This window comes from Helicoverpa zea, chromosome 28, assembly GCF_022581195.2.
Source record: "Helicoverpa zea isolate HzStark_Cry1AcR chromosome 28, ilHelZeax1.1, whole genome shotgun sequence".
In the NCBI taxonomy this organism is placed as follows: Eukaryota; Metazoa; Arthropoda; class Insecta; order Lepidoptera; family Noctuidae; genus Helicoverpa; species Helicoverpa zea.
Window position 1 is genome coordinate 6,601,060 of NC_061479.1, and position 12,926 is coordinate 6,613,985.

At 36.3% G+C, this 12,926-nt stretch overlaps 1 protein-coding gene and 1 long non-coding RNA gene across 8 annotated transcripts in view; both read right to left on the bottom strand.

The window, feature by feature from the left end:
* LOC124643882 (protein bric-a-brac 2-like) overlaps window positions 1–3,956 on the bottom strand; it is a 40,656-nt gene extending 36,700 nt beyond the window's left edge. For 2 of the 7 annotated variants that reach the window (XM_047183011.1, XM_047183010.1), the window contains exon 1: window positions 3,478–3,706. The gene's annotated coding sequence lies outside the window, so the exon portion shown is untranslated. Of the gene's footprint in view, window positions 1–2,518; window positions 3,059–3,158; window positions 3,383–3,477; window positions 3,707–3,821 lie in introns of those variants that run through there. The other 5 variants (XM_047183012.1, XM_047183007.1, XM_047183006.1 and 2 more) reach the window with 5 other exon arrangements.
* A 2,845-nt stretch (window positions 3,957–6,801) lies between these two features.
* LOC124643708 lies at window positions 6,802–11,529 on the bottom strand. The gene is made up of 2 exons (XR_006985975.1): window positions 10,516–11,529; window positions 6,802–10,476 (listed from the first exon to the last, which is right to left on the bottom strand). It is a non-coding gene; the product is annotated as an uncharacterized LOC124643708 (long non-coding RNA).
* Window positions 11,530–12,926: the final 1,397 nt, after the last annotated feature.

The following is a 12,926-nucleotide window of genomic DNA, read 5'->3' on the forward strand; positions in this document are numbered from 1 at the left end:
TAGGTAATATTAAGTAATATGTACCCATACTCCATTTTAGTAGGCAATGCAATAGTTAACTAAAGAAAAATATTCTTGATATTACTTTTTATTTAAAAACTCAGTTTTAAAAAAGGCTATCTTAAAATAAGCGTAACTTTGTTTTCCTACTTAAATATTAATAAATTGTAAGAAGCAACCCTAAGCACGGCCACGGCACGGTTGCGGTCACTGAACTGTGCGCTATCGCATTGGAATAACAATCAAGCGCTCGAGCTTTTAAGGTTCATTTTATAACGCAGCTAGGAATTTGTAGGTAGTTGGGGAACTTGTAGGTGCTTATAACAGTAGGTATGGACCTTTTTGTATGGAGTGATTTATCTGTTACGTAGTAACTATTATATAATCTGTGGTAACATAGGCTATATTTTATCCCGGTACGGGCAGTAGTTGCCACGGAACGCGGGTGAAACCGCGGAAAAACGGCTAGTATTCTATCATCCGTTGATTGGCATACTAAATATAGAATTTTGACATTACTCATATACTTAAATTCATAATGTCAAATTCCTTTCTCTATTATAAGCAAAACAACAGATAGCATATTGGGAACGGCCGTAAGAGTACAGACACTATATGCCTCGAGAAAGCGGCTCGACAATTTGGCATGAACCTTAAAATGAAAGAAATCGTGAATGAGAGTAGGAGTTTCCTAAAACAATGTAATAATTGGCAATAGGCCAGGGCAGAAGAAACAACGTAAATTATAATGGAACCAAACTAGATAGTCTTAGGAATTGCATGAAAAGGTCATCATCTGCCGAACCTTTTCCCAACTATGTTGGGGTCGGCTTCCAGTTTAAAAGGATGCAGCTGAGTACCAGTGCGCCACATGGAGCGACTGCCTATCTGTTCTCTTCAAATCAATTACCCGGGACGGGTCTTACGATAGATGTCCCAATTAGGATGGGGTCGCAACGCAACTAGATATAGGGTCCAAAGGACGCAACTGGACGTAGATGTTTTACATAGCTAAGTCACTTCCACAACTTAACAGATTACATTATATCCCTTGGTAACACTGGCTGTCAGATTTTCTGGCTTCCTGACTACCCGTAAAGACTGCCAAAGATGTTCAAATGACAGCCGGGAACCCACCAATTAAACGTGCCTTCCGAAACACGGAGGAACTCGTCATGACAAGACAGCCACCCTTATGATCGATCGACCCGTGTGGCTGTTATTTAGCCAAGAGCTCGTTTAAGGGACTACAAAAAATGGTTAATTTGGAACTAACAAATCCCTCTGAATGTCAGTTATGTGACGTTTTACCGTAAGTAAGGATTAAGCTGGCTTCTTCCTGATCAATACCGGAATTTTGTAGTCGTCATTAAAAATTTTCGATGTCGATGTCAAAATATGCTAACTAGTATAGTAATATGCTGATAGTTTTTTAAATATTTTTTTTAAAAGAGCGAATACATAATGATTTGCTAAGTTAAATAGATTTTTGACGAATGTATGCAACATGTTAAAAAATACGGTCACAAAGCAAACGCGACGCCAATTGAACAGTTTTGATGCAAGACGCAAGCAATCTTCAATTACCGAAAGTGACTGTTGATAATGTAAGGACAGGTCATAAAAACATAATTTTTGAAGGTATTGTATAGCTAGGTAGAAGGTCAGATTAGCAGTCTCTCCATGTGGCACACAGGTACTCAGCTGCATCAGGACATTATACGTAGTTAGGAGAAGGCTAGGCAGATGATGATAATGAGGTCAGATACTTAAGCAATCACTCTATGTAAAACACAGGTTCTTAACAGCTAATACATATTTGGGTACGAAAAATGTGATAAAGTAGAGGGACTAGGGTCAACAAATGCATTTTAATTTCATGACTTTAGGGACTCAGCGGGGCCCAGCAGGGCCAAGGTCTGCCGGGGCTGCGGAATTGTTCGAAAGAGTTACCGCGGCCCTGGTACATAAAAGGCCTGCGACGGAACACGACGGCTTTTAGTCAGTAAGAGTCTGACACTCCCTCACCGCTGCTAACCCACAGCGGGAGGGGTCATTTGATGATTTTTGCCATCGATTATAAAAAAAGGACTATATTGTATGGAGTAACTCAGTGCACCACGTAAGGATCAATGATCATTTCTGTATGAGAAGAGGTCTGTATAATAAGGACATTTGATAATCCAATTAAATCCTATACATAAATACGAAAGTAACTGTCTGTCGGGTTTTCACGCCAAAACACCTGAACAGATTTAAATGTTGGTTAAACGGATGGTATAGCTAGAACCTGGGAAAGTGCCCTGTTGGAAGTAAGTAGTTCTGATGAAACGTGGGTAAATCCGCGGGGAAGAACTAGAGTCGTAAATAAAATGTAGATAGTTATCGGCACGGATCAATTGTCTTGCAAGAATTTCTCCGTCAATTTTGGGTATTTTGGTATTAAAATCAAAGTTGGAAAATACTGTCTTTCAGACTAAATAAAATTGGGAAAATTCACTTGCAAATAGGGACTTACCTACACAGGTATGTTTATATTGTATGTATACGTTGGTACATAATAAAGCGTTTGCAATATTATAATATTACAAAGTGGTATACAAAAGAGTCACATTCAAGTAGGTGCGATATCTATTCACTTGCCAGTACGTAAGTAGCGAAATTTCACAACACTTAACCTTATCAGTTTTTCTTATATTTTTCCTGGTTTTACACGCACGGGTCTAAAATTTAATATTTTTTTACACAGAATCTTGATAACACGACGGATATTATCGAATTCTTTACTTATCACCGTTCACTTGGCTGTATGCGAGATGCCTTTGCCAGAAAAAGCGAAAAAATTTCAGGTCACAGATCATAGTCAAATTAGACTTCAGTAAATATTAGAAACATTCTTAGGAGTCAAAAATAAAAATAAATCAATTTTCTATTAAAATGATTCACGTTTTTCGAGTGTCACCGCACTTATTTCACTAGTGTTATCATCACTATTTTCCCGTAGTCCTTTTATGAAAAATATAGGCCTCAAAAACTGTGTTATTTAATATCTTATCGGCATTTCACGTTTAACTGTGCGGCAAACATTAGAACGAGTTATGACCGATAAAACTAAGCGCAAATAATCACAAGGTTTATTTTTCTAACAAGCCACTCACCGAATATCGGGAATTTCAGTCGGTTTCCGCACCTACGGGCTCAAAATGTGATCTACAATGGTGCTCGAGTACAAAGCCAACATTTGGCCGTTCCCAAAATAGTACCATGTAGCAGGCCCCAACTAAAGTTATAAACATTCACGCACACATGCAAATACTCCAAACCAAATAAAAAAAATCAATATTGAAACAATGACGGCGCGACGCCCCGAGCGCTAAATCTACACGGCAATATGGTCGATGAGCATTTTACTGAAAAAATGTGACTTTTCACAACCTTCGTATAAGGGAAAACTACGAAAATAGACATAATACTCACGTTAGTGAGCGCGACCGACGTTCACATCACGCATGCAATTAAGCGACTCGTCTCCTATTTTTTAACGATGAAAATCAATAATTTTTAAGAGCACAAAATTTTGTTCATATTTTTCCGTCCGGGCCCCCGCCGCCCTGCGCGGTCTCGCTCAAACACTTAAAAATGAAAAACCCATTGCAAGAAAACTGTGCTACCGAAAGAGATGCATATACGTCGTCGCCGATTGTAAATAATGATGAGGAACGAACCATAACAAACGAAAGAGACAGTCGATGGAGATCACTATTAACAATAACAAAATTAGTTACGTAACAACAATAACACTGATTTATCTTTGTACTCACCGTTTGTTAGCGCTGATGTACGTGTTTGAACGATAAATTAATACTTTTTACACGTTTTTGTAACATCGCGAATGCATTTTGACGCGAGCAATCATCCGTCAGACGGACGCCATTTGCAATTTGTGCATCTGACTCGCAATCGGCTCTTTATTTTGTTAGGTTGTGAAATATTTTAGGGTGCCGATAGGCGATTCATAAGGGGAAGAATTATTATACATTTTTTAATGCATAACATACACAGGAAATGCGTAAATATTAAGACTATATTTTGTTTGTTTAAAAAAATGTGATCAGCTGGCGCGTTATTTTTTCATTACGGCAACATTGAGCGCTGCGTTTTGCAACATGGCGATGGCGGGAATTTTGAAGTTGTAGAAAAGTAAACTCCAGAAAAATATTTTTAAACGGTTTTATTTAGCTCACCCCGTTTGTTTTATTCATTCTTGGGTCAAATTTAGTAATTCAAATTTCACCCTCTTCCTGTCAACCGATTAATCTGAAATTTTGTATACACCTTTAATTCCGATGACAATACAATATAGTAATATCAATAACATTGTAAATCCAATATGGCCGCCGGCACAAAATGGCGGATAACGTAGATTTTATCAATCCCATCAATATGGGTATCAAATGAAAGGGCTCAACAAGCAGAATACAATGTACTATAAAAAATTGAAATCCAAGATGGCGGCCGCTACAAAATGGCGGACAACGTAGGTTTTATCAATCCCATCAATATGGGTATCAAATGAAAGTTCTCAACCAGTAGAATACAATGTACTATACAAGCTGTTGATTTGCATCCGTGCCATAGTCAAGGACGTAATTATACTAATGATTCTCAATCCAAATCAACAAAAAAATCGGCAGGAAAATTTTTGATTTTATTTTTTTTTCGGAAATCCGTCAATGTTATCTAGCCGTATTTAAACTTGGCGCGTGTGTTACTGGCCTTAAAACCGTGCTGCGCCCTCACACAAACCCAAACAGAAAGCATACGTAACGATCATTCATAAATTTCATTCATAAAATTGGATTACTTCTGAAATACTACGACATTACAATGACAAAAAAAGCCGTGCGTATTAGCTATTTCCCGTCTACTGTAATTACAATCGATTATTTACGTATTTCATGTCCTCCTCCTGACGTATGGCACAAATGCAAATCAACACCTTGTATAAAATTAAAATCCAAGATGGCGGCCTCTACAAAATGGCGGATAACTTAGGTTTTATAAATCCCATCAACATGGGTATTAAATGAAAGGTCTCAACAAGTAGAATACAATTTACTATGCAAAATTGAAATCTAAGATGGCCGCTGCTACCAAATGCCTGATAACAATTTTTTATCAATCCCACCAATATGGGTATCAAATGAAAGGGCTTCACAAGTAGAAAACTGTCAGTAACTCCAGCGGGGCCCAACAGGGCCAAGGCCTGCCTGGGCTGCGAGATTGTTCGAAAGAGTTACCGCGGCCCTGGTACATAAAAGGCCTACGACGGAACAAAACGATTTTTAGTCAAGAGTCTGGCACTCCCTCACCGCTGCTGACCCACAGCAGGAGAGGTCATGTGATGATTTTTGGGGTTGTTACAAAAAAAAGTATCTGGAAGGGCTATGTATTGAGGAATTGGATTGTAATAAATTTTCAGGTAAGAGACCGTGTAATAATGATGCACTAAATTAATTAGATAGAATGAGGAATATTCGGTAGGCATTTTCATTAAATACTAAAAACTAGAAAATAAAAAATCGGTAAAAAAAACTTTTAAGTTAAACGGTTTTATCTTATGTGTACTGAAAACTAGAAAATAAAAAAATAGTTACTTACCTGTCAACCTACGTAGGTGGTCCCGGTCATATTAAACTAAAATAAAAACGTGGGGCCCCTGTGAAATCCTACCTATGGCAAAGCATATCTTTATACTTTGGTAGATCGTGAGCTCGGCGTTCGCTGGTGAAGCCGCTACGGCTGATTATTGATTGTCAAAATCTCCAGTTACGATTATAGTAAGTCGATGCAATCCACACCTATTATACCTCTAGAAGAAAGTACTACAGCAATAGTTAATGGGCCCCACGTTTTTATTTTAGTTTAATATGACCGGGACCACCTACGTAGGTTGACAGGTAAGTAACTATTTTTTTATTTTCTAGTTTTCAGTACACATAAGATAAAACCGTTTAACTTAAAAGTTTTTTTTACCGATTTTTGATTTATAAAATGGAAAGAAATGAATTAATAAAATGGCCATAGAGGAGACGAAGACACACGAGGTAATAAATTAGATCTGTAGCTCTCTCATAGTTCTGTAAATGTGTACCTATGGAATATTTTTTTTTCTCTGGGTTAAGCTCGCCTTTGTACATAACTTTTCTCTATTGTGTGTGTATTAAAATATGTACCTATTGTGTACAATAATGAATATTTTTTTTTTCACATTTCACCTCTAACTTTATAATTTATTTTTAATTTGGATAACTTCGGATGTGGGTGATGATAGTTCTCTTCAATTCTGATCCCTTATCGCGTAAGTAGGTATGTTTGTTTGTTGGACACGCTCTCATGCTACAATGTCTGAATAGATTCAGATGAAATTCGCATTTAGAAAGAAATGGCGAGCTCTCGTAAGCGACACGTTGCTTTGAACTTACTGAGCATTTTCCGTGTCAATTTCACCTGGTTCACGGCGCGTTTTTCTAAAGTGACCCATACAAAACTGACCGCCGCCGCTGTCGAAGTTTTTCACGGCAAACTCATGTCGTGTACAAGAGGCCTTAAACTTATTCAGAAGCAGGTAAGCTATTAGAATTATATTGGCATGCTTCTTCGTATATTGGTGTTAAGAAGGGATTTATGGAAATACCTAAGGATGTGGTTAAAACTTTGGGAAACAAAACTGAAGTCCGATTTACATGTGAAAACAGCACTTCTAACTTACAAGCTAATAGAAATAAAACAACTTGATAATAATTTACTCATTTAAATATATATATTTATATAATAGTAATCTGTTACGTATTTTTACATAAATAGCCGACGCGCGACGATTTTACAATTTATAAATAATATTATTACAATAAATTATTTATCATTAATACAGAAACACTACGATTTAGCAAATCTTTGGTTAAAATTAAGATTCCTGCGAACTTTAAGTTAAAAACAATATAACAATGATAAAATTATACAAAAAAAAAACAACCACGCTATCAGTCGCGTTTACATCGAGTATGGAGGCCGAATTCGGCGGGCCGAGGCCGAAAGCCGAAGAAGGCAATATTTATATATAATTAGCTATATTTTTACACTAACCGTTGACTATTTGTCGGATGTAACCGCGACTTGCAAGCTAACTATCTATGTCCTTTAAATCTATGTTAGAAACTTTGTAAAAATAGATAAACGCTACCACCATTTTCATGTGCGTATCCATAGACAATTCACTAGCTTAACATTCGAGATTTAAACTTTCAAATTGACAACAAAAATTTACATTATCTGTACAATTAAAAAAGGAAACTTTATAGATAAAAAAACATACTGATTTTGTTGCTACAACATAAATAAAGACTAGATTTTCTATGGGAAACTAAATATATTTCGAGAATTATGTAGCAAATTAATACTTTTCGCACTAACCTTAGAGAGGACGGGAAATAAACTTCAAAAGAGGCAAAAAGCCAACAGTTATATATCTAAAAATATTTTTCTAATAATTCACTATGTTATAGGCACATTAAACCACAGCTGGGCTCTGAAAAAAAAAAACTAAATAAAATAATACTTTTGCAATTTATAAACAAATTAATACTTATTTTTAAAAATTTGTCTCTGAATACGCACACTGAACATATTTAGGGATCCCTATGAAATTACAAAATTACGTTTATTTATTTTTAACGCTAAGTTTTTAGCGCTTCTGTACCGCAGTAAGCATCAACAATTCATATATTATTTATTTATTTATTCATACATATAATTATATATTTATATATATCATTTATTTATTTTATATTTTGAACACACTATTCTAATCCGCCATATTACTTGGATTGGACTGGTTCATTGTTTTTTGTTTTTGATCTAAATTATGATACAATACTTAATACGACTTTATGTGTGTTATAGACCATCGCACAGCTGAAACTGCTGGTCCTAAAAACGTGAGATTTTGAATGTTCCTTGCACACATGGGGTATAGTATGATAACTAAACGGTAAGTCATTCCTACCACTTAAAAAGCATAACAGCAGATCATATGATTACCCGACTGCGTCAGAGAGGTCTTTTAAATATCGCATTACAATTATTTAAAAAAACAATGAGCCAGCCAACCTTCGCCCCTTCGCATTCAAAAATCGACCTTAATAACATGATTTTTAATTTACTTTTTGTACCATAATTATCATTTTCAATGGTTACTTGATTATTACTAGAGCTTAGTAACGTAAATACCATTAAAACCGCGGTCAAATTATTTCCCATTAATTATTTTAATTAATTACAAAATAAATAAAAACGAAAATGCCATACTTTTTCTATATTCATTGATTTTACTTGAACGGTTGTTGAGGAACTTGTATTAAACTTACGGCCGATCCAATATTCGATCTATCCATAGTTAACCAATCAACAGATAGAATAATGGAAGGCCGTAAGCCGCCTGTCGTACGAATACAAAAATCACAAATTTCAAAGCCACATAGCTAAATAAAAAACTTAATTTTGGATAAAGTAAAAAATGCAGCTGTAACATTAAAAAAAGAAAAACCGTAAACAGGCAACTATTAAGGTGCGTTTTGAAAGGTCGACCGCACATGCCGCGACTGCATGAAGTCGGCCGCAGCTGCACTACTGGTTTGTATGTAGTACAAGATACCGTTTTGGATCGAAGCGGCGACAGCACGTGCGGTCGCCAGTTGGCATTCAAAACGTACCTTTAGATCAACCGTCAACAAAAACCCGGTATTAAACATCGATAAAATGCATAATATATCTATCTTACAACCACACACAGACTTTCGAAAAAGCGCTATCTATATAAAATTAGACAAAAAAAAACAATTATTTTTAAGTTATAGTAATAAGTATTTTTTTAGTAAATAAATAATGATGGGAGGGCATGACAAAATGGCAACGATTATTATGCAATTTCGTGATTTTAGCCCTATTCAACAATTCTTCCTTTTTTGGGCCATTTCAACGAATATAACCCTATGTATTTTTCCTAGCTTTGCAACTTCGGCCCACATACTACGATCCAACTACGTTGTATTTAGGTGAAATTTCAAATGTTACTAGTAGGAAAAACCACGAAACTGCACGGTACAAATATAGTATAATAATAAATTAATAAAATTATTATATTTAATACTAAAACATACATTTTAAGCTATCTAACGACATCTGTAACTACTATTTGCAACTTGAATAATATATCTTGGTGAAAAGACAGTATTTTATATTAATTTTTTACAATAGTTTAACGGTTAAGACTTTGATTGGCTACTGATATAGCCAGTTTGTCTCCTTACCATCTGCCTAGCCTTTTCCCAACTATGTTGGGGTCGGCTTCCAGTCTAACCGGATGCAGCTGGGTACCAGTGTGCCACAAGAAGCGACTGCCTATCTGGTTTCCTAAACCCAGTCACCCGGACAACTCAATACCCCTTGGTAAGACTGGTTGTCAGACTTACTGGCTTCTGACTACCCGTAACGACTGCCAAAGATCACAGCCTGTAATTTACTAACCATACTTGGTAATTTTAACATGAAATCTGTGTAAAATAATTTAGTGAATTTTACTAATATTGCCTAAATAATCGTTATAATTTTCAATAATATGTCCTCTCACCAACGTATACTATCCAAAGCCACATTATTGCATTGACAAAGTTTCAAACACAACAGATTTATATAAACAACAACGCCATCTCGCGACCAGAATCATAATCACAATTTTATTGCAGCGCCATCTAGTTGACAAAGTACACAACAGTAACACCTTCTCATCATCCTCCGAGCCTTTTCCCAACTATGTTGGTGTCGGCTTCCAGTCTAACCGCATGCAGCTGAGTACCAGTGTGCCACAAGGAGCGACCGCCTATCTGACCTCCTCAACCCAGTTACCCGGGCAACCCATACCCTTAGATAGGTAATGCCTTCTCTATACTAACATTATAAAGCTGAAGATTTTGTTTGAACGCATTAATTTAGGAACTGCTAATTCATTATGCAAAATAATTTCGATGAAGTAAACATCCGCTTTTCTTAAAACAACTGTTTACTTTGACGCCAACTGACAAACTAAACAGTTGTTTTACGAAACCCGACGTTTATTTTGTTAGTTAACTTGGGCCTAAGGCTACTTTTCATCCAGTTACAGGAAGTAGCTCCTTCAGAAAACGGGTGAAACCCAGTATGACTATAAAAGGGTAAAGTTGCCACTTTTGTCCGCTAGATGGCGCTATTCTCAAACAGAAGTAAGAAGACAGTATGTAACACGGTATATAAAGACTACAAGTATGTATCACGGCTTGTATTTGTGTAAAAATAAATACTTTTATGTACTGTTGCTACGGGTTCCACATTTGTATTGATATGGAATAGTCAATATATAATAATAGTGACTGCCCATCTGACCTCCTCAACCCACCCACACCCACCCTTTGACTATCTGACTAAGCAAATTCTAAAACAAAATATATTGCATTCCAATACAAATACAGAACCAGACTTATTTAAGTTACTATATTATTTTAATTTCTATAATAAACTTGTACAATTCATCATCTTCTTACTTCGTGGGTACTTGTACAAATAGAGGGTAGTTTGTAATCTCTCAGACGTCACATAGGCATTCAAAATGGCCGGTAACTAAGTATTATTAAAAACCCAAGTACACTAACCACATAAACGTCAGTTTTCTTAAAACAATTGTTGACTGTGAATTTTCACGTTCAATTTTCAAAGTGAACTGTTGTTTTGAAAAAAACGGACGTTTATGTTGTCGGTGTAAATGGGCCTTATTGACGGATTTTTTCTTGTTGGGTACTTGACAACTTTCTTACAAAATAAATATTGCAAAATAAGAAATTGATTTAAAATGGAGGAATAATAGATTGCGACGGAATTTTGTTTAAAGATAGATGGTATTTCAAAACGAATGATGCCTATAACAGTATTTTAAATATTCAATTGATAGAATTTTGATATCTCTCCGGTGGTGTCGAATTGTCGTCGCATCGCGCTATGAGAGTGAAGGAATAGTGAGTGCACCGCAGTCCAAGCTAATGCTCGTGCACTATAATATGTCCTGCGCAACTGACTGATCTCCTTATATGAGAACAGCCGCCGTGACTGACAATCAGCCTTAGGACGCCATTATTTACAGAACTAATGTTGCCAACTTATATTAATGACAGTTTTAAAGTGTCAAATACCCAATGCTTAAGAATGCGTTCAAATTCTGAAAAACAAAAATGCTCTTGGCACGATTTGAGCATATCGAAAGACTAACATTTTGAAAAAGCTTTTACATTTTGGTGAACTGCAAATTTCTATAACGTATCTAACCTTTTTTTCAACCGAAGATTGAATTTCATCATAACCTCCGTATAACTTGACACATCTCAATCTCTAATCGCCAAAACGAAGGATAGATAAGTTATAGAAATTGGCTGTAAATCGATGAATTTAAGAGTGTGTCCACATCTGGCGAATGTGCCGCGAATGTGCAGCTCGCGAGCCGTTTGCGACCTACCCGCGAGCTGCGCGCGTGCAGTCACTGCAATAGTTCGGTGCGCCTCTTTAGCGCAACTCACGCAAGGCTCGTATAGAGCGCGCGAGCGGCGCGCGATCTGCGCGCAATCAGTTCTCGCCCTTACAGTTCCGTATACTGGCTCAGTACTATCGAAGATGGCAGACGTCGCGCGCCGCCTGCGCGCCGCTCGCGTGCGGCGCTTAGGTCGCGCGCGAGCTGCGCGCGGGCCAAGCAGAAGCGGCGCACGAACAAAAATGCACGCGCGCAGCTCGCGGACAGCCAGCAAACGGCTCGCGAGCTGCACATTCGCGGCACATTCGCCAGATGTGGACGCACCCTAAGAAGCCTAATAAAAACGCCTATCCTCTGTACATAAGCTTAGTTAACGGTCTATTTATTGCGATTTGTACTCAGTTCCCGTCTGTCTGTCTGTCTGTATGTATGTTTGTATGTCCGTAGACAGTAAAGCACAGTTTATGTATGGTTTTTGGTACATTATGGTCTAAATAACTATTAATTTTTCTGAAGTTAAAAAAATCTTCCAAAACAAAACTATTTAAAATACACTGTTTTTGACACAAAAGTATGTACGTCTGTAATTTTTTAAAAAATGTACTGAAAGGACTTTAAAACTCGTCAATTTAAATAAACATAATTTTACACAGATAGCTCTTTTCTCAAAATACGTGGCATTTTACTAACTTCAGAAAGAAAAAAACAGTTATTTCAAACATAATAATGCGACTTTTGAAAAATGATGCAGATCACATTGTGAGAAAAGTTTTTATCCGATTGCTCGAAGTTGTTTATACGGACAACATATACGTCTTTTTTTCTTAAAACAAATGTTTACTTTGAAAATAGGGTATTACATGCATTTTTGAAATATATCTTAAATAAATATATCATATAAATATATATAAATATATCTTTAGTCTTAATATATCTCTAAAAAATTAAAAATATTTTTTTTTCTCACGTTATGTACGAATATAAATTAATTGTTTTATCATAATTTCAAATTTCGCGCGTATTTCGCGAAAACGCGGCACACAACGGACGCCATGATTGTTTTTTGGTCATGACGTCATTACGTTAGTAAACGAACTACAGCTGTCAGTAATACATATTTTGATATGTATTGAAAATTTTAATAATGAGTAATTATGCTCCGTATCGTTGGTGTGTTGTTTCTGAATGTGAGAACACTAGTGTAAAAACACCAGACAAATTATGGATTCAAGTACCAGTGGATATAAATATGAGAAACACTTGGTTAAAAGTTGCGAGACGAGATCCCGGACTGTTATCAGATAAATCTCGTTTATAC